Here is a 21,382-nt window from a genome sequence, read left to right as displayed (position 1 = left end):
TGCAATTAGCACGTTGGTCAGAGGTGTGCAGCCGGCCGCGTTACCAGCACAGTTGGCCTGCCTCAGCCTTGTGCTGACACATCTGTCAAACTTAATGGGCAAGGCAGTGGCCAAAGGCTGCCAAACTCAGCGGTCTGGCAAGAGTTTTGCAAAGCCAAACAGCTGAGCCATTTGCTTCAGTTCAAATATGGGGAAAACCCACACGATTAAACAGGAAGGAGCAAGACTTTTCTACTTCAGCCCTCTCTGCTTCATGAGCAATGTCAGGCTAGCACTAATGAGAGGAAAGAAGAGATTATCCTGCAGGAACCATTCTGTATGCAGCATTTTGCAGGAACTGTTCTGTATGCAGCATTTCCTATTCAAACCTTTAGATTTCCTGCCCTTGTCATTTGATTTCTGTAAAGAGGGCCTGTGTATTATTGTGACATTTGAAAGAAAGACTGTCATGGTTTACAAACCTGTCCGCCGTCTGCTCCGAAATGCAAAGTGCACTGGTAGGTCCTGCCTTTTCCAGCCCTAAATTCAGAGTAGCATGAGCATTAAAAAAATCCCCTCCACTCAAATTCCAGCTCAACCCAACCCCTACACTGCACAGACAGGTCTGGAATGAGTAGAGGAGAGAAAATGAACCAGACACTGCAGATGTGGACCTGGGGCTTGCAGCAGTACGGGCAGATGCTCAGATCTTACGGTGTAGAAGGGAGAATAAGAATTCATCCAGAACAGGAGAAAACACCTTTATATGGTTAGGGCAATAATTTCAAGCCTCTGTGTTTGAAGTTAGGCTCCTAACTTGACATTTAGGCATCGGAAATGAGATGGGCTGTCCAAGCAGCTCCAGGGAGGACCAGGCAGTGGCTGGTTCTGGCCAGGGGTGGAGTAAACCATGCTCCGGGCTGGGGCATTGGGTGGTGTAAGGTGCCATCTGGAGAACATGGAGCTCATAGAATCCTAGGGCTGGAAGAGACTTCAGGAGGTCATCCAGTCCAGCCCCCTACCCAAAGCAGGACCAATCCCAGCTCACCCAGACGGCACCTGGGCTTATGTTCCTGCCGAGATGTGGACCACACCAGCCGGCCACCCAGCCCAAACTAAGTCCCACAAGTAATTATGCCAGCCCTAGCCCTTACTGGTCCACAGAGGGCTGTATTGGTCCAATATAGAGACCATTGTCCTGAACTGTGACAGCAACATGTATGCACTTAAAGCTTGACAGCAGCTTTCATCTCAAATTTCCATCTCTGGCAGTGCCATTCTGTCCAGCAGCAAAGGGAAAATTTCTAGATCCATAAGGCCATCTGCACTGAGTTTGGGAGAGCATTGGAAAGGTAGCAGGATCTAAGCCTGGAGCTAGAACTTCAATCCATATTATACCACAGCCAGGAAAGCATGGAACGTAAGGGAACGGGGAGGGAAAGGAAAGTAACAAAAACACAATCATGCTGACTTTAGCGGGAAAGATTTCCACACTCAGCTGGAACTTTCATTCTTCTCCGGCCACACACATTCATTCAGTCATCAGAATGTATTTTGGCTGCATGCGTTGTCTTCTTTTCCCACATCTGTCAGCTAAACCACAGGCAAAACAGAGTGCTTCAGCGTATGATGTGGATTTCTGACATGCCCTAACCAATAGGCTTAGGTTCCATATAGCAATGAATGAATCACATTACAGGAAGAGAAGCAGGATTTTCACCTGTGCCGGATATAATGGTGCTCCAGCCTTGTTCGTTTTGGGTTCAGTTTTACCTGTCTCCTTCACAGCAGCATTCTAAGCAATGGAAATGAAATGCCATGAGCTATCTCAGAAACATGTAAGAACGAGACTAAGATCATGTGTAAAAATCTCATTGTTCCGAAGGAAGGAAAACGAGGGCATTTTTCCATGAGTTACCTTTTGAGAACCATACCTGACTGAACACACTGGAAAAGAAATGGTTCATCCAACATGCAGGGAGCTTGTTTACATTGTGACATGGGCTGATTTCACGGACATACATCGATTCTGCTCTTTTAGGACAAAAACAAATGTTCACAGATGAACTCAGTTTTGCGGTGACCCCTGTTTTTCAGTAGTGATACTACACTGGTTTCAATTACTCTTTCAAAGCACTCAAGTCAGTGGGAGAGGTCTAGATTAGCTATTAGGAGAAACTATCTCACTAGGAGGGTGGTGAAGCACTGGGATGGGTTCCCTAGGGAGGTGGAGGAATCTCCATCCCTAGAGGTTTTTAAGTCCAGGCTTGACAAAGCCCTGGCTGGGTTGATTTAGTTGGAGTTGGTCCTGCTTTAAGCAGGGGGTTGGGGTCGATGACCTCCTGAGGTCTCGTCCAACCCTAGGATTCTATGATTATAAGTAAAAATCAGGCCTGTGATTTTGAACTGTAAAGGCATGGAAATGCTAACTCACAATTCTTTAGCCATGGACACAAATACTTGCATAATTGGATACACAAAAAAACAATTTGCTTGCTGAAGTGCAGGGCTGCATGCAATTTTTGCATCTGTACCTAGGTCTCTGCTATTTGACACACAGGTTTGCAAAAATGCTCCAGTACTGGTAACCTCATTTTTTGAGGAGTAACATTAGTTCGGACTAAGGGCTTTAGTCCGAACTAACGCATCCCGGCGCGCACTTCCTGGTTCGAATCAGCCGTGATTCGAACTAGCGCGCTGGCGAGATCATGTTAATGGAGCGCGGGATATTTAAATCCCCGCTTCATTAACTACTTCGGTCGTCTCCATTTGCATCCCTAGTTCGAACTAGGGATGCAGTGTAGACGTACCCTCACTCAGTCCATGTCTGCGCTACACGGAAGAGTGCCACTGCCGCGATCGATCTTCTGAAGTTCAATTTAGCGAGTCTAGTTAAGACTCACTAAATCAAACTCAGAGGATGCTCCCGCTGGCATCCAGTACTCCTGCTCTTGTCAGGAGAGAGGGAAGCTAATGGGAGTGTTTGCTCCCATTGGCCTCCTGCTGTGGGGATGCCACCAACCTCAGCTTAAGGTAAGTCGACTCCAGCTACATGTTCTATACAGCTGGAGCTGCAGACCTTAAACCAAGCTGCCAGGTCAAGCATAGATCTTGCCTCAGGGAGATGACCAATAAACCCTGCTGAGAGGTTAGAATCTAAAATAAGGCACTTTGAATTTTAAAACAGACAAACTGCAGTTAAATTTAGCCCAAGAGAGAGGACTCGCTGTTGCAGGAAAACTGACTATGTGTTTCTGAAATGCAGATCTGACCAAAAAAACAACAATGAAACAGACCAGATCCACATTTATGACAGAGATTAATTTGGCAGAATCAGGGCAGTCCAGATGGCGTGCAGAGAAACAGTGAGGTTTTCTGTTTAAGTTCTTTCTTTATGAGGGAGGAAATAGCTTTCTAAAGTTTTATACCTCGCAATGCCCACTAGATGTGGCCGTCCAAAATACCTTGTCTTGACCTTGTCAAACAGAGTTCTTAACCACAATCCAGCTTGCTTTGTGACTTCATATAGCACAACTCCAGTCATTGTAAGGCTCTGAAGTTTCGATGTCTCAGAGGGCCAGTAGCACGCTTCTGCTGAAACAGTGTTAGAATTTCGCCTTTCCCAAGGAAGCTCATCTGATACAATCAACAGATTTAAGAGGATGTCTACAAAGCAAAAAGACAAACAGCCAACTTTCAGAGCCTAGATCGAAACCTCTTCTGCAAAAAGAATCGGAAGAAAATATGCAAATGAGAGTGTGATTTGCATATCCTCTTCCGCAAAAAAACCCGGCAGTGTAGCCGTAGCCTGAGTTCTTTGTCTGAGCTCCAGGGATTAGCCCAAGTCTGTTCCAATGCTACAACGTCTACAGTGTTATTTTGAGTGCACTAGTGCAAGTCCCCCAAGCACAAGTAAATCTACCCAGCTGGGAAGCTCATGGCCAGCTGCCATTTAGAGGTGCACTTTGCTGCTTTCAGAAATCTTGGCCTCTCCTCCCAATAAATTAATACCCAAACATCAAAGCAAACTCCACAGCCCTGTCAGTTTTCCACTGGTAACATGAATAATCTTTTCAAGTTTCAAAACAGGTCTATTTTATTTTAACCTGGAAGACTTACCCGGTATTGCCCAGGTCCCAGGACCATGCAGACTATCACTGGCTACTCCCCGGAGCAGAGGTGGGGGGAGCCACGCACCCTGACCACTGACTTCTCCCTAGGGCCAGCCCAGGGTGGGGGGGCAAGGGGCATAGAGGCCATCCACCGGCTTCTCCCCAGGCCTGCAGCCTACTTGGTGGCTACTTCCTGAGGGACAGGCTAGGGTGGCGGGGGCCATGTCGCTGGCTAGTGGCTGCTCCCAGGACAGGGACAATTGCTGCCCCCTTGTGGTCATTCGTGAGTATAACTGTGCCTCCTATCACACCCCATTTGATAAAAAACAAACAATCTTCCCATTTGATAAAAAACAAACAATCACATTCCATGCACTTCCCATTGTCCTGGCACAACCAAACCCTGACCTTGCTTTAAGTTATAAGAGGAAGATGCATACCATATCTGGTGGTCCTAGCTCTTTCTGTTTAGGAGGAGTTCTTGAACAAATGGATTCTCAGGCGGACAGACAGACACAAACTCTCTCAGATAGGGTATGTCTACACTACCACCCTAGTTCGAACTAGGGTGGTAATGTAGTCAACTGGAGTTGCAAATGAAGCCCGGGATTCACATGCGGCACGGACTAGGTAGTTCGGACTAGGCTTCCTATTTCACGAGGAGTAACGGTAGTTCAGAATAGGAAGCCTAGTCCGAACTACCTAGTCCGTGCTGCGTGTAGCTGCGCGGCACGGAGTCCGAACTAGCGGACATTTAAAAATGGCGGCGCCCGGCAAGATGCAAATGAAGCCCGGGAAATTCAAATCCCGGGCTTCATTTGCAACTCCGGTTGACTACATTACCACCCTAGTTCGAACTAGGGTGGTAGTGTAGACATACCCAAATATAGTAGATTATTCCTCTTTGGTAGTTCAAGGGTTCAGCTTATGATAACTCCCCTGTATTGAGCTGTGCATATTTCAGATTGCAGAGAGAAAAACATATTGGCCGGATTCTGATTCCAGACACAGAAATCCATATATATAAGTGTTTGTCACTCATGTGACATGATCAAAGGATAGAAGAATCATTAACAGGTTCCCTCATCTCCCAGTACACACACCAGAGTGAAACCCAAATTTGCATATGTCACTGGTGCTACTGTAAGGAAGGCTTACTCATTATGGGCTTAATTTTCATCAGTGGCCTCTCATTTTGTGCCTTTAATTAACTCTGAGAGCAGAGTATCCCGGATACAACCGTCAAAGCCATTCTTGAAAATTTACCTCCACCATTGTTCCAAACCCTCTAGAGAAGTGATGGACCTTGCAAATACACTGGCAGTTACTCAGGCTGTGTCCAGACTCCATGCCTCCGTCGACGGAGGCATGTAGATTAGCCAGCTCGGAAGAGGGAAATGAAGCCGCGATTAAAATAATCGCGGCTTCATTTAAATTTAAATGGCTGCCCCGATCTGCCGATCAGCTGTTTGTCGGCAGATCGGGAGAGTCTGGACGCGATGCCCCGACAAAGAAGCCTTTCTTCATCGACACAGGTAAGCCTCGTGAAACCAGGTTTACCTGTGTCGATGAAGAAAGGCTTCTTTGTCGGGGCATCGCGTCCAGACTCTCCCGATCTGCCGACAAACAGCTGATCGGCAGATCGGGGCAGCCATTTAAATTTAAATGAAGCCGCGATTATTTTAATCGCGGCTTCATTTCCCTCTTCCGAGCTGGCTAATCTACATGCCTCCGTCGACGGAGGCATGGAGTCTGGACACAGCCTCAGTTTCTGAACAGACCTCTTTCAAAGAATCCATTGGCACAACTAGCCCATAATGCACAGAGCACAGTTCAGCCTTCGAACAAAGCAGAGTGTAAGGACACTCTCTCTTTGGAATGCATGGCTACAGGAAGTTGCTATGGACGAGAATTAAGCAAGGTTCAGGAAAGGACCGGACACGTGCCTGAATATCAGGAATATCCAGAGTATTTACGATGAATAACAATGATCATTCTGGAAGGGATGCTACCCATCATGCTTCAGGGCTTAAGCTAATCTCTAATTATTAAAAAGCAGGATGAGACTTAATTGAGAGATGGAGGAACAAATTACCCCATGTCTGGTTACTGCACAGCTCCTCTTAAGTGTCTGGTTATGGCCAGCATCAGACAAGATTAGATTAGATGAACCTTAGGTTTGATCTGGTCTGTTGATTCTGTCACGAGAATCACAGGTCCGATGATGCATACCCAAGGAGGGAAGGACAGAACCAGGTGGACCGTTTTAGCAAATAAATATTTATTTATAACAGTGATGAATTTATAGTATTTATTCTAAGATTTTTAATAGACCGTGTTAATAATGAATTTACAGCATTTATTATATTTATTCTATGATTTCTAGTTTAACGTGTCAGAGATATAAGGATGGGAATGGCAAGGGGAATAGTCTCTATTCTAAAAATATCCAGCTACACTAATTAAATAACAGTGATAAATACAAACTCTATGTACTACCCAAAACAACTACAACACTAAGCTTATACAACAAGAAAAAATCAAATCATATGTACCAACTTACACAGCACATGGAATATTTGAAAGATATCGGTTTGGTTGCGAAGGCCTTGGTTACACCCGAGAGTTGGGGGAGGTGGCTGGTCGGTTGATCAGGCCGGCAGCGCTTTGGAGTATACGGGAAGGCACACGCACGGTGGTACGTGTGTTGCGAAGACCTCCTCGAGTGAACTGTGCGATGGGTATTTATCCCCAAATCTACACATCGCTTTCCCGCACTTGCATATTACCATATATGGCCCAATGGTCACCAAGTGGGGGGTCTGTGTCCCAGGGGTTGGGTCAAAACTGTGCAGGTTTCATGCGACCAGGTAAGCCCCGCAGTTCTCACGCCAAGGTGACGGGTGGGAGAGTCTCAGGCTATTTTCCTCTTTTCACACCTTCCTTTTTTCTAAAGGCAATGGTATGCAGGAAGGGTGCGGCTGGTTTCTCCCAAGGAGTACTGCAGCCCACTGCAAAAGTGCTGCAAAAGTGGCCTGGCCAAACTTTTTACTGGGGGGGGGGGGGCAGTTTTATCTCTAACAGATGCCTATGTTCTTGTAACATGATATTTGATTTTTTTCCTGGTGCAGCAGAATTGTGTGTTTCTAGCTCTGGTCCTTCTTCCAACTCTCCCCTAGGCACCATGCAACCTCCCCAATCCAATCCGTAAGAGGCCAACTCTCTTGATTCTCTATTCTGCTATGTTATTTACAGTGAGTTGTCCTACCTTTATCAACTGCCTGTTGTTCCTTTTCCCTGAAATCTGTCTAGTTCTCTGTCGGTCCTTAGGAGAGGAGTTCTTTGGACCAGAGAGCAGCCGATTCTTACCAACAACCACAGGACATACCACACTAATACCAACCCTGGTACCTTCCCTTGCAACAAACCCCGTTGCCAGCTTTGTCCACATATTCATTCTGCTGATACCATTATTGGACCTAACCAAGTGAATTATAAGATCAAGAACACATATTCCTGAGCATCCCGAAATATAATCTATGCTATCATGTGCCGAAAGTGTCCGTCTGCTATGTACATTGGACAAACATCTCAGACACTTCGCCAAAGGATTAGTGCCCACAAAACAGATATCAGACAAGATCACAAAGAAAAAACAGTTTCTTGCCATTTTAACCAGAAAGGACACTCTCTCAAAGACCTAACCACCTGCATTCTGCTACAAAGACCTTTTACATCTGCACTTGAAAGGGAATCCTCTGAACTGTCATTCATGTTAAAATTCGACACTCTCCAAGAAGGAATGAACAAACACTCAAACTATCTTACCCATTACCAAGATAGCTTCCCCAATTATCACCTCTAATACCATTAGCTCACAAACATCCCACTCTCCCCACCTCTAATATCATCAATTCACAGACACTTACCTTCCTTCTTCCGCCCCCCCCCCCCCGCATCCCCCTCCTGTTCTGAAATGTGATTTGTCCTTTTCATATGTGTTCATTTTTTTTAATTGTATCCTTTGGTATATATGGTTGTGACTATTTTCTTCCACTATTTGATCTGAGGAAGTGGGTCTGGCCCACAAAAGCTCATCATCTAATAAACCATCTTGTTAGTCTTTAAAGTGCTACATTGTCCTGCATTTTCCTATTCTTCCTGATTGTTTGGAAAACACCTACTAGATTGACATCACTACTGCTGATAAATAAGAGTTACTACTCAACTATTAGGACATTTAAAAACCTTAGTAATAGCGTGTCAATGAGGCTGACTCAAAGCACTATTGGGCATGGTTTACTGATTAAGAAATCCACTTTACTCTATTTTTTATTTAATTAAATACAAGTGCATGGCACCCTAATTGTCACTTTTTAAAAAAAAAAGAGATACCAAAGGTTATAAGCAAAGCATATGGCTTAGCAATTCTGTCTGCCAAAGACAGAGTTGTGTGGGCCAGTGTACCAATGACACTGCAAAAACCATTGCTTTTTACTGCAAGTGTAAACTCAATAAACCCCCAGGAGAGCAATAAAAATGCAGTAGCCAGCAAATTTAACAAGGACACACTCGGTGCACAATGTAATCATCTGTGCACAATGCCCATTGGAATTCTCAAGAATTTGATACGGCAGTCTCAGATCACAGTTTCTCAAAATGCACTGACTGCTTATAAATTAAGGGTACCATTTGGGGGGGAATTGCTTTTCATTTGTGTTTATGAAACCTTACACCGTGTTTATTCTTAAGGGAGCGTTTTATACTTTTAACCTGCCTTTGGGACATAAGCTGCAATGACGGAGCGCTTCCCTCTGCAACAATGACAGGAGCTCTAATTTTTCATTAAATCTTGGGTAAGTGTTTGAGCCCAGTATGCTACACATGCTCACAGCATCTATTTCATAGTTTCTCAAACCTCTTTGAATGTGTGAATGAATGAATTTCTGGCCAAAGACTCTGCTTTTTCTCCATCGGTTTCACTGGAAACAATATCGTTTGAAAGCCAGTGAAAGCCTGCAGATGTGCTATAAAGAATTGCTGTTTTGATTAAGTGAAACAGTGTCCTAGTGACCTTAACTGTGTCTCACTGTAGCGCCTTCTTAGACTCATTTCAGCTAATCCCATTTCAGTATGTAAATGAACTGGAGAGAACTTGGCAGTGATTGGCTGAGTTACCTTCTGAGTCGCAAAAATGCCACTACTTAAGAATGACTTGAGCAGTTGATTCGACAGCATAATGCAAAGAGGCCAGGAGAGTGTCGAGAGCAGTACTGGAGTATAAAGAGGAGAACAGCGGGGTAGAGCTGCAAAAGAGCAGGCACCAGGCAAGGGTGGCAGTTGAAATGGGGAAGAGGCACTAAAGAAGCACAAGAGAGGTAAAGGGGAGGAAGGACTATGGGCCAAGTAGTGCCAACCCAAAGGTTTTTGGCACCCTAGATGAACGATGACCTTGGTGCCCTTCACCCCACATTCAATATAGAGAAAAATGAGAAGTCTAGAATGTATGTATGTATATAGCTTTCTACCCCCTGAAACCTTTCCTGTCGAGTTACTGCACATGCAATGACATCACAGTAACATAAACTTTCTACATTTTAATTTATTTTTATCATTTCAATCTTCACTTAAAACTATTAAAAATTAAACAGAAGGCCAGAATTTCTATTATATCAAACATTATTGCAATTAGAAGGGAAAGGAGTGCATATGTTAAGTGGTCTTTGTTAACATTAGCAGTCAGGTGTTCGAAAAGTAGGGTTTTACTATTACTTTAACAATAACAGTCTACAATAAATATGCAATCTTAATCTCTCAAGTACTTGCAGTTCTCCTTTTACAATTTTGTTAAAACCTCTTAGCAAAATTTTCAAAGCCCTACACAATACAAATTCTTTGTGGGCACTGCGTCTTTGGGATCATGTCTCGGAGCATGGCAGAAGAGCTGTTGCAGGTTGCTGACCAGCCTTCACTGAGTGATGAGCTCTGTGACTGGCCAACACTGGGCCAAAAGGACAGAATTGCCAGAGCCATGGCCCTAGGCAGCAAACCCAGGTGGCGCTCTTTGAAAATGTGTCACGGTATATCTTCAACTGTGTTTATTTGCACAGCCATGCTCCATAACGTGGAATAAACTTCTGACATGGCATTGAAGCACTGTTTCTGAAGTACAATATTTGATACTTTCATTTATAAGAGTCTCAGGGGGTAACGGTGTTAGTCTGTAACTAAAAAAACAACAATGGTCCTGTAACACTTTAGCCCTGGTCTACACTAGGGAATTATTTCAAAATAACTCCCCTTATTTCAAAATAACAAGTGGAACATCCACACTCCCGAGCCCGCTATTTCGAAATAGTGGGCTGGTTATTTCGAAATAATAACTCCCACAGGGAATAACGCTTATTTTGAAATAGTGGTAGCGTGGATGTTCCACTTCTGCAGTTTCGAAATAACGACTCACCAGTAATTCAGAGTAATTACTCCCCAGAGCTTCCTGGGGCTCTAAGTCGAGGTAGCACATCAACATTAAGGAATAATCATGAGCTTTTGTGGGCACAACCAGGCCCGTATGCGGCGGGGGGGGGGGGGGGGGTGAAGGGTGTAAACTCCCCGCCCCACCGTCCACAGTCCTCTAACTAACATTGTCCCAGCCTCTCTTCTCCATGCTCTGGCCAGCCTGGGGAATGCCGGGGCTGATTTCTGCCCACCCCAAGGAGTGAGACCAGGATAGGGCTGAACCGGGATGCAGGACAGCCACCAGCCCCTCCCACGGATTACCCCCCCCCCCCATACAAATTCCTGGGTATGGGCTTGGCACAACCCACTTCCTCAGAAGACCATCTCTAGAAGTGGGTTGTGCCCATGAAAGCTCATGATACTTTTTTTGGTGAGTCTAAGGTGCTACAGGACCATAGTTGTTTCTTACGTTTTTTTCATTTATAAGAGATACGGGTACATCTACACTTGCTCCCTACTTCGGACAAAAAATGAGGAGTAACATTAGTTCGAACCAAAGGGTTTGATTCAAACTAACGTGTCCCGGAGCACATTTCCTGGTTCGAATCAGCTGGCGAGCGGAATAACACGAGGGGAAAGATTATGCTAATGAAGCACGGGATATTTAAATCCCCACTTCATTAGGAATTTCTGTCGGCTACATTTGCATCCCTAGTCCGAACAAGTGTAGACTTACCCTTACATGTTAATATATTTTTAAACAGAGGAAAAAAATCACTTCTATCTAATGTAGTGTCCCTTAAAGCCTGGTGCCATAGATGACTGCCTACTTCAGGGGTTCCCAACCTTTTTTGGTCCCCGTACCTCCTTGGCTTTTAGTAAACCTTCCCATACCCCTATTCAATATGAAAGGAAAGAAATTCTAGACTCTAGAATCCACAACTTTTTTCACTAACGCTACTACTTTTGGAATATTTCAATTAGGATAATCTAGTTATTTACCAAATATTCCCTGTACCCCCTTTACAAGCTTCTCGTACCCCCTGGGGGCACGCGTACCCCAGGTTGGGAACCCCTGGTCTACTTCATCTATATAGTTGGGTCGGCTCTGGCAGAGGTGGTCCCCATCTTGGATTGGGTTACCTCAGTATCTATATGATCATTCCCCCCTGAGGGTACGTCTAAACTACATGGCTCCGTCGACGGAGCCATGTAGATTTGTTTGTTCGGCAAAGGGAAATGAAGCCACGATTTAAATAATTGTGGCTTCATTTAAATTTAAATGGCTGCTGCGCTGAGCTGACAAACAGCTGATCAGCTGTTTGTCGGCTCGGCGCGCTAGTCTGGACGCTCCCGCGCCGACATGAAAACCCTTTATTGATCTCCCCGGTAAACCTCATCCTACGAGGCATAACAGGGAGGTCGATAAATGACTTTCAGGTTGGCGCAGGAGCGTCCAGACTAGCGCACTGAGCCAACAAACAGCTGATCAGCTGTTTGTCGGCTCAGCACAGCAGCCATTTAAATTTAAATGAAGCCGTGATTATTTAAATTGCGGCTTCATTTCCCTTTGCCGAGCAGCATAATCTACATGGCTCCATCGATGGAGCCATATAGTTTAGACACACCCTGAGTGTGCCTGAAAGAATTTCCCTTGAACTCCCATTGTTTGCTGCTCATCTGGATACAGAAAAATCTCCACAACCTGTACACGTGGGAAGAGCTCTTGTTTTCCTAACCAAGTCAGCCAGTGTCTTCTGAAGGCTCAGTTCATCTTCCTCTGTGCTCTCCTATGTTCTCATTCATTGGCCAGCTCAATTCACTGCAGCCAATAGGGATGCACAATGTCAGTTAATTGGAGGAGGGACTTACGTCTGGTGTCACAAAGCCCCCCAGTGAAAGAGATTACCTATTCACAGCATAATAAAAGACAAGGACTTAACAAGTCTTTGAACTTTCTCACCCATTATCAAGACAGTTTCCCCAATTATCACCTGTAATACCATTAACTCACAAACATCCCACTCTCCCTACCTTTAATATCAGCAATTCACAGACACTTACCTTCCTTCCTCCCCCTTCCCACCCCCCCGCATCCTCCTTCTGTTCTGCAATGTGATTTGTCCTTTTCATATTTGTTCATTTTTTTAAATTGTATCCTTTGGTATATATGGTTGTGACTACTTTCTTCCACTATTTGATCTGAGGAAGTGGGTCTGGCCCACGAAAGCTCATCATCTAATAAACCATCTTGTTAGTCTTTAAAGTGCTACATTGTCCTGCATTTTGCTTCAACTACCCCAGACTAACACGGCTACATTTCTATTACCATAATAAAAGAGGAAGAGAAGCGAGATCTGTCCATTCCCACCACGGACTCCTCACAACCCCTCTAGTGACTTGGGGAAAGGTGATACCATATGGAGCAGGGAAGAGGGGGATGTAGAGACTGGAGTAATTTGATGACATGGCAGTGGATGCTCCTGGAACAACCCTGGGGAAGAGAGGATGTAATATCAGGAGTGATATCAGAGAGGGTGGTGCTCTTTGGTACCTAATGTAGCTTCTGGTAAACCAGATATTTGTGAGACACTAGACCAGGAGGCCGGTTGTAAATGGCCCTGCACAGCTTCCCCACCCCCCACATCTGATCCCTCTGCCCACAATTCCCACCATTCCTTGTAATGCTCCTTTTGTCTCCTTCTCCCATGCCTGATTTCATGCCATTTTCCTTATGCTTTCACCTTATGCTTGAATCAGCCTCATCCTTCCTGTGAGCAAAACTCCATTCCTGTCCTGCTCCTTCAAAGCCACTTCTTTTGCTTGGCCTGCACCCATCTTTCTGTCTGTTCTTTTTTATTGTAAAGCTCAGCAGGGCAGAGACCTTTTCAAAGACTTTTGTAACGAACTGTATATGTAACGATTACACACCCCTCACATGGGTTACTGGTGGGGACTGAACCTGGGACTTCCAGCATGAGCTCTTCCAGTTCAGCTAAAGCAGTCACTCCATTAGCTGGTAGCAGTAGAGTACTCCAAGCTTCATCTGTGAATCAGCTATTAAAAGGATTCCTGCCCAAACTTTAAGCAAGAGCTATTTGATTCATGTACGATGCAGGAAGTAAATGGACAAAAATACTCCCTTTTTTCTAACTATTATGTGTCTGCCAATTAGTTACATTTATTGCTCTATGGTACAATGCTAACAAAATCAACTGGACTTAATTGAGTTGAATTACCTTGGAGTTTTTTTTCTATAAAATGTCTGCCCCCTTCCTGTAAAGAACTGGAAACTCTGAAACTCCCCTTCCTGTTGTCTTGAGGTGTGCTCACTTATTTTGCCCGGTGCCAATGGCTGCCGCATGGAGCAAATGATCCACTGCTGAGGTACTGGAACAATGATGAGCTATTGGAGCTGATCAGTGGTTGGAGAGGAGGAGGAGAGTGGTTGGAGAAAGTGGATTTTTGTCGACAAAACTATACCTGCATCTACACTACCAATGAGTTCTGTCGACATAACGTCGACAGAACTCAACAGTTTTGTCAACGGCTGTTAACCTCATTCAACGAGGAATAACGCCTTCTGTCGACAGAGTTCTGTCGACAGAAGGCGTTATTGCAGCTACACTGTCCTTTGCATCTACACTGTCATGTCGACAAAGCGGCTTGCTTTGTTGACAGAACTGGATGTAGTCTAGACGCTCTTTGTTGACTGAAGCTTTGTCGACAGTATCTGTCGACAAAACTTCTGTCGACAAAAACGTGTGGTCTAGATGTACCCTGGGATAGCTGCCCTCAGGCACTGCTTTCATTGGTGATGGAAGTGTTGCAAATGTGAACACGAACGATACCTGTATAAGTGAATACACAAGCTAGCTTCTCCCCTCCTTCACTGAAACGGATAGCAAAAATACTGCAGATGTAACTGTAGCCTTAGTAACCTTAAGAGGATGTATGAACTTACTGCATTTGTTCCAAAACCACTCAGACTAAAGGAACCACTCAGTGCTTCCTGATAGCTAAAGCCTGGAATACCTATAAGAGCAAATTTTCCATTAGGTCTTCCCTGACTTCCAAAAGGATTATGGTCAGAGCTAGGTTTCTGCCTGTAATTGTCATACACTTAAGTCTCATGGTATGTGCTGGTTTTACCCTCTTTTTCTCTGGATTTCATGACAGATTTATGTGCTTCTGTTCCACAATATGCTCCTGCACAGTGAAGTGAGACTTTGTTACGGCTTTTTAATAATTGAGTAAGTGATACAGCAGACATGCAGGGGACAATGTTAACCAGAACTTTGAAATTATACCTCCATAAATATCATTAAAGAGAACCTCACAAAAACACTTGCGCTTGACAATGGGGAGTGGAGAGGGAGGGAAAACAAGCACAAAAGGGGAAAATGGTGCAAAGCACACACCAGCTTTTTGGCATCTCAGTCCAATTATATGATCAAAGTTAATGCTTTAATAAGCTAATTGGTAACAATAGGAAGCCTTGCATTTGATCCAGTCCTCCCACTGTTGAAAGTGAACTCTTTTCAGAACTAGCAGTTAACACCATGGCATCTCACCCGTGCGAGAATAGTGATATTTCAGCAGTCTTCATTTCCAAAGGGTGACTCTGAGCTGTGAGAAGAATCGCTAAACAATCGGTAGCTCTTAGAATGAGCAAGTTCTGTCAGGGACATTTGCTCAAAACAATACAACCTTCCACATGTGACATTTTGCAATAGGCTTCAGTTCTATAATCAGCCGAGGGGCCGATTCAAAGCACACAGAATTTCCATTTACTTCAATAGGTTTGCATCAAATGCCGTGCCCTAGAGCAGGGCTGGGGAACCTTTTTTGGGTCGGGGGCCACTGACCCACAGAAAAATCGCTTGGGGGCCACACACAAATGAGAAGCAAAACATAACAAAACAAAAACCCCTCATTGACGTGGTCCCCGACTTTGAGATGGAGAAAGACACCCCCCCGTTCCTCTCCCACACCAGAGCCCAAGGGTGCCCAACCTAGTAAAAATTATGTGCTCCAGTCCTGTGATGGGGAAGTAGGGAGACTGGAGCACTTGTACAGGTTTCCCAATGCTGGGGGAGGCCCTGAGCCTCAGGGGCTGATCCAGGTGAGTCGGGGATGCATCTGGCTCCCTGCCGTAGAGGTTCTGTGTATCACTACAAGTATAAGTTAGAGCTGGCTGGAAGTTTTTGCAACCAAACATTTTGCTTGCTGAAAAACAGGAGGAGAGCGTGTCGAAAACAAGGTATTTTCTCCCCACACGAGAAAATGTCATTTTCAATAAACCTTTTCAGACAGGAAATGTCTAAGCTAAATTCCACAAAAGTTTTAGTTTCACTTCAAATTGACACTTTTCATTTTCTGTTTGCAAAACTGAAACAAAGCAAACAAAGCAAACAATAGAATCTATGATTCTATGATTAATTCTACATAGGAGAAATGAATTTATTTCACACAAAAAGTTTTCTTCACATAGTTCATGGGACCCAAAAAATGGGGTGGGATGGGGTGAGGTGTTTCTGACTAGCTCGTAGGTAAGATGCTTTCTGAAATGTGTCTGGCTCTATTTAAAAAGGCCAATCTAATCAACCTGGTCCCTGTCAGCTTGCTCTAAGAAATTCCAAATGGAAGCATTTAAACTGTTTCTTACTAGTTCCAGTGGGCAGTGGGATTTTGGAATCAATCCTAAGCAATTGCTAGGCTACTGAGCACTAGAAGCCAATAGAAAACAGTTAAAGGGTTATAGTGGAAAAACCATAAGTGAAATTTTGGTCCCAATGAATACAATAGCAGAACTTCCGTTTACTTCAAATGGGCATGACTTCCCCCCCCCCATGTGCCAGGCTCTTCAGGGTGCACAGTGTCTCCAATGAAGTGCTGAGCGCCCTCAACTCCAGGCACTAAAACTAGGAAAGGGGAAGCTAGGATCTTTCGCACCCCTGTAGTTATACCTTACACATGACTGTTACAATCTTTGTATGAAATATGCCATGGGAGGCGTCATTTGAAAACTACTAACTCACTGATCATTGATAGTCTTGCATGATGTACATGGTGTGTACTAAGAGTTATGGATATATGCTGGAATTATACCTGAAAGCTGCTTAAGCCAGGCATGTCAGGGCAGTTGGTAAATGGGATGTGTACCCGCCTCTCTGAGCCGCCCAATCATCAGGAAGAGACAATAAAGGTCTAGTCACAAATCAGGTAACAAAGCTATTAAGTGGGAGAGGAAACCGAATGGCATCTATGGAGGTTTTCATTTTTATTTGCCTATGACTCTTTCTAACTTGGTTCCTTATACTTAACATCACTTAGCCTATATCCGGTCAATAAATTGGGTTTACATTTATTACAAACTAATTTAATGCCCTGTGTCTGGGGAACAATGTATTTGCCCCACTTAAATTTATAAGCTGTGCTCTGCTTTGTTTAAATGAATAGTATTTCTCTGAACTGTCCCGGGGAGTAGACACTCCATTTTGTAGAGCCTTTGTAGAGCGCACCATTTTGGGAAACCTCAGAACTGGGAGTGTGTTGGGGTTACCTTACCCATGGTAACCATGGCTGGTGGAAGCCAGAGTTGGGCTGTAGACGAGCTGCTGACCTAAGGCTGTCTAGCAACCTGATATTCAGAGTGTGACCTGGATATTTGTAGGCTGTCTGTGAGCACCCCAGGCAGGGAGCTACAGCCCCAAAGCATTGTAATGTACCTTGAGCTGCAGATGAAATGGTGACAACCCCTCTGTGGTCCGTACTGCACACTGAACTCTGTGACTGAGGCCTGGAAATAAAAAGTTCTAAGAGCAAGGTTTAGAACCGTCAGAAATGTTTCAGGTTTGACTGGAATTTGGGCTGAAGGTTTGGAATAAATAAGATTTGATCCAAATAGTTTAATCTTTTCCTAACTCTCAATACTTTCAATAGGGGCAAGAGTGCCTTCTGTATGATCTCCAGTCCAACCAGAAGGACCCCGCTCAATGTGTGTTACTACCTTACTTCTGATACACTCCAGCCCAATTTTCACAAAGACATTGGGTTGGATACATTTTAATGGCAGATCCCAAGGACATCCTTGTGTGTTTAAGAATATCACCTTACCTATAATTTAGAAACCAAATTCAACATCTTCCAAACCCCTTCTTATGTCAAGCAAGCAATCTGGCCACCCAGGTCTAGACAATGTATAGAATCAGGGGAAACATATCTCTTGCCTCTTTGTAAGTCTAGTAAGTGCTCATCAAAAGTAGAAGGAGGGGGTCTCTGGGCCTCCAACCTTCTCCTTAGTTGTTTTCAGCTGAAAGCAGCAATAAGATTAGTCTGTTTTCCATAACTGTATTTCCTGAAAGTCTTTTAGTAAGATGATCGGGTGTATTATAGAGAAAACAAATTACTCATTCTCCATGTCTCCAGGTGACTTCCATGTGAGGGTTTTAGCTTAAACAAGCCATCGAATTAAATGCCTGCTGTGCATGTTAAGTTATAGGAGCTAGGACAGAAATGCAGGGAATCATTCCCTCTCATCATGCCCCATTCCACATAGCTGCACACACTGCTTTTTACTACCTTATTTATGTCCTTTTCTGTGCAGTTGTATGATAGACGCACTCTCACTCTTGCTCTCTTTCCACACCATGGTCCAAATTCTGTTCTGTTACAGTTGGATCACTTAAAGTATCTCTGATTTCGGGAGGCCGGAGGGTGCAGTTCTGTCTACATTTAAGGCTTCTGAATTCTTTCCATTCTAAGACACTATTTTCAGTTGCATAGAATTTTTCCAAACTTTAGCCATGAGGGCTGAAATTTTCTATCCCAATTGTCTACTCTAGGTTGACTTTTGGGGGACTGTTCCACTTATACTGGTACAGCCATTTGAGACTGAGGCAAGGGGGGAAAAGGTTGAAAAATTCTTACAGCCATACTAACTCCTCTATGCTTTGGATCAGTGAGTTGAAATATGAGTGGGAGTTACACTGATGTCAGGGATGTGTCTTTTCACATCCCCTTCAAATGTCACCCAAATTTGTCCAAGTTTAAAATCCTCTTTACAAAAACAAAAAATCCCTCAGTTTGTGTGTGTTCAGGAAAGACGTGGTAATGTTCAGCTGCCTAATTCTCTTCAGATTTCATCTGCTGCTACACTAAATATCCCTCTCAACCCAGGGAAGTAAGGGCTCACAACAGGACTTTCCAGCAATTGCTTTTCTTGGCTGCTGTGGTGCCAGACACCAAATCTGAGATCAAGAATATTGTCCCTTCTGTGCTCTTAGTGCCTCCCTGCTATTGCCCAGGCACAATTCAAATACAGAGAGAAAAGAAATGTAGGGTGTTTGTGTGTGTGTGCGCATGCATGCGCGCACGCAGAAATGGTATAATAGTGCATTTACACAACGGGGCCAACTTATGGTTAAAATGGGCAAGCTTGATTCTGACATTCCCGTTTTGAATGCTTGACTTTACATTAAAAGAATGTCAAATCTGTGCTCAATACACAGTGCGAGGCAGATATACAACCTGCCACTCATTTGTTTATGAGTACTACAGAATAGCTTTTGGTAATTAGTTGACCAGCTTCATCCAGTACCCATCCAAGTGTAACTCGGATATCTACTGCCCATTTGAATTTATTGCCTACCCCTAACATAACAGAGCAGTAGCGGATACTGGGAGGGCAGAGGCAGAATTCTATAGAGTGCTGAGTACTTATTTGGGGATTACTTACAGAGAGCCCAGCATCTCAGCAGGGGCTGAGATACAGCTCCTTAGCTTTTCACATCTGTTGAAAGGCAAAAGACAAGAAACTCTAGAATCTAATAATCACCAGGTTTTGTAACGTACAATTGCAGTAAGACATTGTTGCTCCCTGCTGCCAAATGCTAAAACCACCATGTGCATTGAGTTAACAGCAGAATGGATGAGTTATTAAACCATTTCTAGCTACATGCTGGCAGAGTTTGATTTGTTAATTAGGCATTAACTTATCCTGATCTGAGGCATCCCCCATGGACGCTGTTGTAGGACTGGGTTGCTCCTTCTACAGACTATTCCCTTCCCTTGCTCTCCTCCAGAGCAGTTCTAAAGATGGGCTGGCAAGAGACGAGCTGTGCACTGAACCTGCTCTACAACACCACCAAGACCATAAATATCCTAGCAGGAGTTAGGAAACATAGAAGTTTCTTCAGGCTCCGCTCTGTGCTGCCAAAGGAAGGGGGCAGAGGGTGGAGGGAAGGTCCATACAGGTAGCTTCCTCTAAGCTCACTGGGCCTCAGAAAGCTCCCTAAATGCTGTACAGGAACTCAGCGTGATTCCTCTAGTTTTTTTCCTAAAGCCTGAGCTTAAGCCAGAGTCCACTCCATGTTTTTGACTCTCTTGTTCATTGTCGCGTCTAATGTGTTTTCACCTGTAGAGCTGCACACATGAGCATCCTCAAACATACTTTTTCTCAGCTTGTGACTCTTAGAACACACTCATAACTATTTCCACCTACAGAACTCAAAGCACCTAGGGTTACGTCAAGACTGCAAGCCTCTTTCGAAAGAGGCTTTTTCAAAAGAGCATCTAGACTGCAAGCAGTACTTTCGAAAAAGCAAGCCGCTTTTTTGAAAGAGAGCACCCAGGCAGTCTGGATGCTCTCTTTTGAAAAAGCCCTGTTTGCATTCAAGAACGCCTTTTTTCGAAAGAGCACTTTTGAAAAAAGGCGTTCTTCCTCGTGAAATGAGGAGTACCGCCGTCGAAAGAAAAGCCGCGTTCTTTTGATTTAATTTCGAAAGAACGCGGCTGTAGTCTAGACGCAGGTGAAGTTTTTTTGAAAAAAGGCTACTTTTTTCAAAAAATCCCTGCAGTCTAGACACAGCCTAGTTGACAGACACCATTTCCCCCCTCTCCCTTGTGGCTGCTTCTGTGGTCAGTAAACTTTGCTATTCAGTGCTCCCCTTTTGGTCATCAATCAAGTTGGGCCAAATCCTGCCATCCCTTACTAGGTAGGTTTTCTATTCATGTCAACAGGCATTTTGCCCAAAGGTGGGAGAATTTGACCATATGAGCTAACTTATGCATGCCTTCTAGATAAGATATCTGAAGGGATTTGAGAGGTTTATTCCTTGGCCCAGCTGGAATTCAGAGGCCTCTGCTTTTCAAAAGCAAGGGTCTCTGATGTGAAACTAGAGGTCCTGGTCTCTTTTCCTCTTCTAGCAAGCAAATCAGAGGGAGGCCGGCCCTAACACTGTGTTGTGAGCAGCTACATTTAAATCATCAAATATTGTATTTCCCAGTACATTTGCAGGGCAGTTACATACCAATAGCAGACCAATGCAGCTGGCGCTAGAGGCTAGCTGCTGATCTCAGGACACAAGGGCTCTCTGTGTCCAAGCCAAACATCTGCAACAAGCATAAAATATAGGGGTAAGTAATGTGTTAGTAATGTGCTCTTAATACAACCAGACCAGTTTGGCTGGTGACAGCATAAGAGGTTCAGAAAACACAAAATAAATTTTTAAAATACACGTCTAATTAAAGTGTATTGAAGGCACATTTATTAGCTCCTCCATAGTGGAAATCAAATGAATAATGCATACAGAATGAACACAATAAAAATTTTAAAAAACAGCAACAGTCCTGTAGCGCCTTAGGGTATGTCTAGACTACATGCCTCTGCTGACAGTGGCATGTAAAATAGGCTACCCGAGATAGTCAATGAAGCGGGGATTTAAATATCCCAGGCTTCATTAAAATAAAAATGGCCACCACGCTGTGCCGGCTCAGCTGATCGTCGGCACAGTGCGCGAGTCAAGACGCGGATCGGTCGACAGGGAACG

At 44.3% G+C, this 21,382-nt stretch overlaps 1 long non-coding RNA gene across 1 annotated transcript in view; it reads right to left on the bottom strand.

The window, feature by feature from the left end:
- Positions 1 to 3,271: 3,271 nt before the first annotated feature.
- LOC142828946 (uncharacterized) overlaps positions 3,272 to 21,382 on the bottom strand; it is a 175,704-nt gene continuing 157,593 nt past the window's right edge. Inside the window, exon 4 of the long non-coding RNA XR_012903121.1 lies at positions 3,272 to 3,645. This is a non-coding gene — a long non-coding RNA (uncharacterized LOC142828946). The remainder of the gene's footprint in view (positions 3,646 to 21,382) is intronic.

This window comes from Pelodiscus sinensis, chromosome 4, assembly GCF_049634645.1.
Source record: "Pelodiscus sinensis isolate JC-2024 chromosome 4, ASM4963464v1, whole genome shotgun sequence".
In the NCBI taxonomy this organism is placed as follows: Eukaryota; Metazoa; Chordata; order Testudines; family Trionychidae; genus Pelodiscus; species Pelodiscus sinensis.
This window is presented reverse-complemented; position numbering and strand designations above follow the sequence as displayed.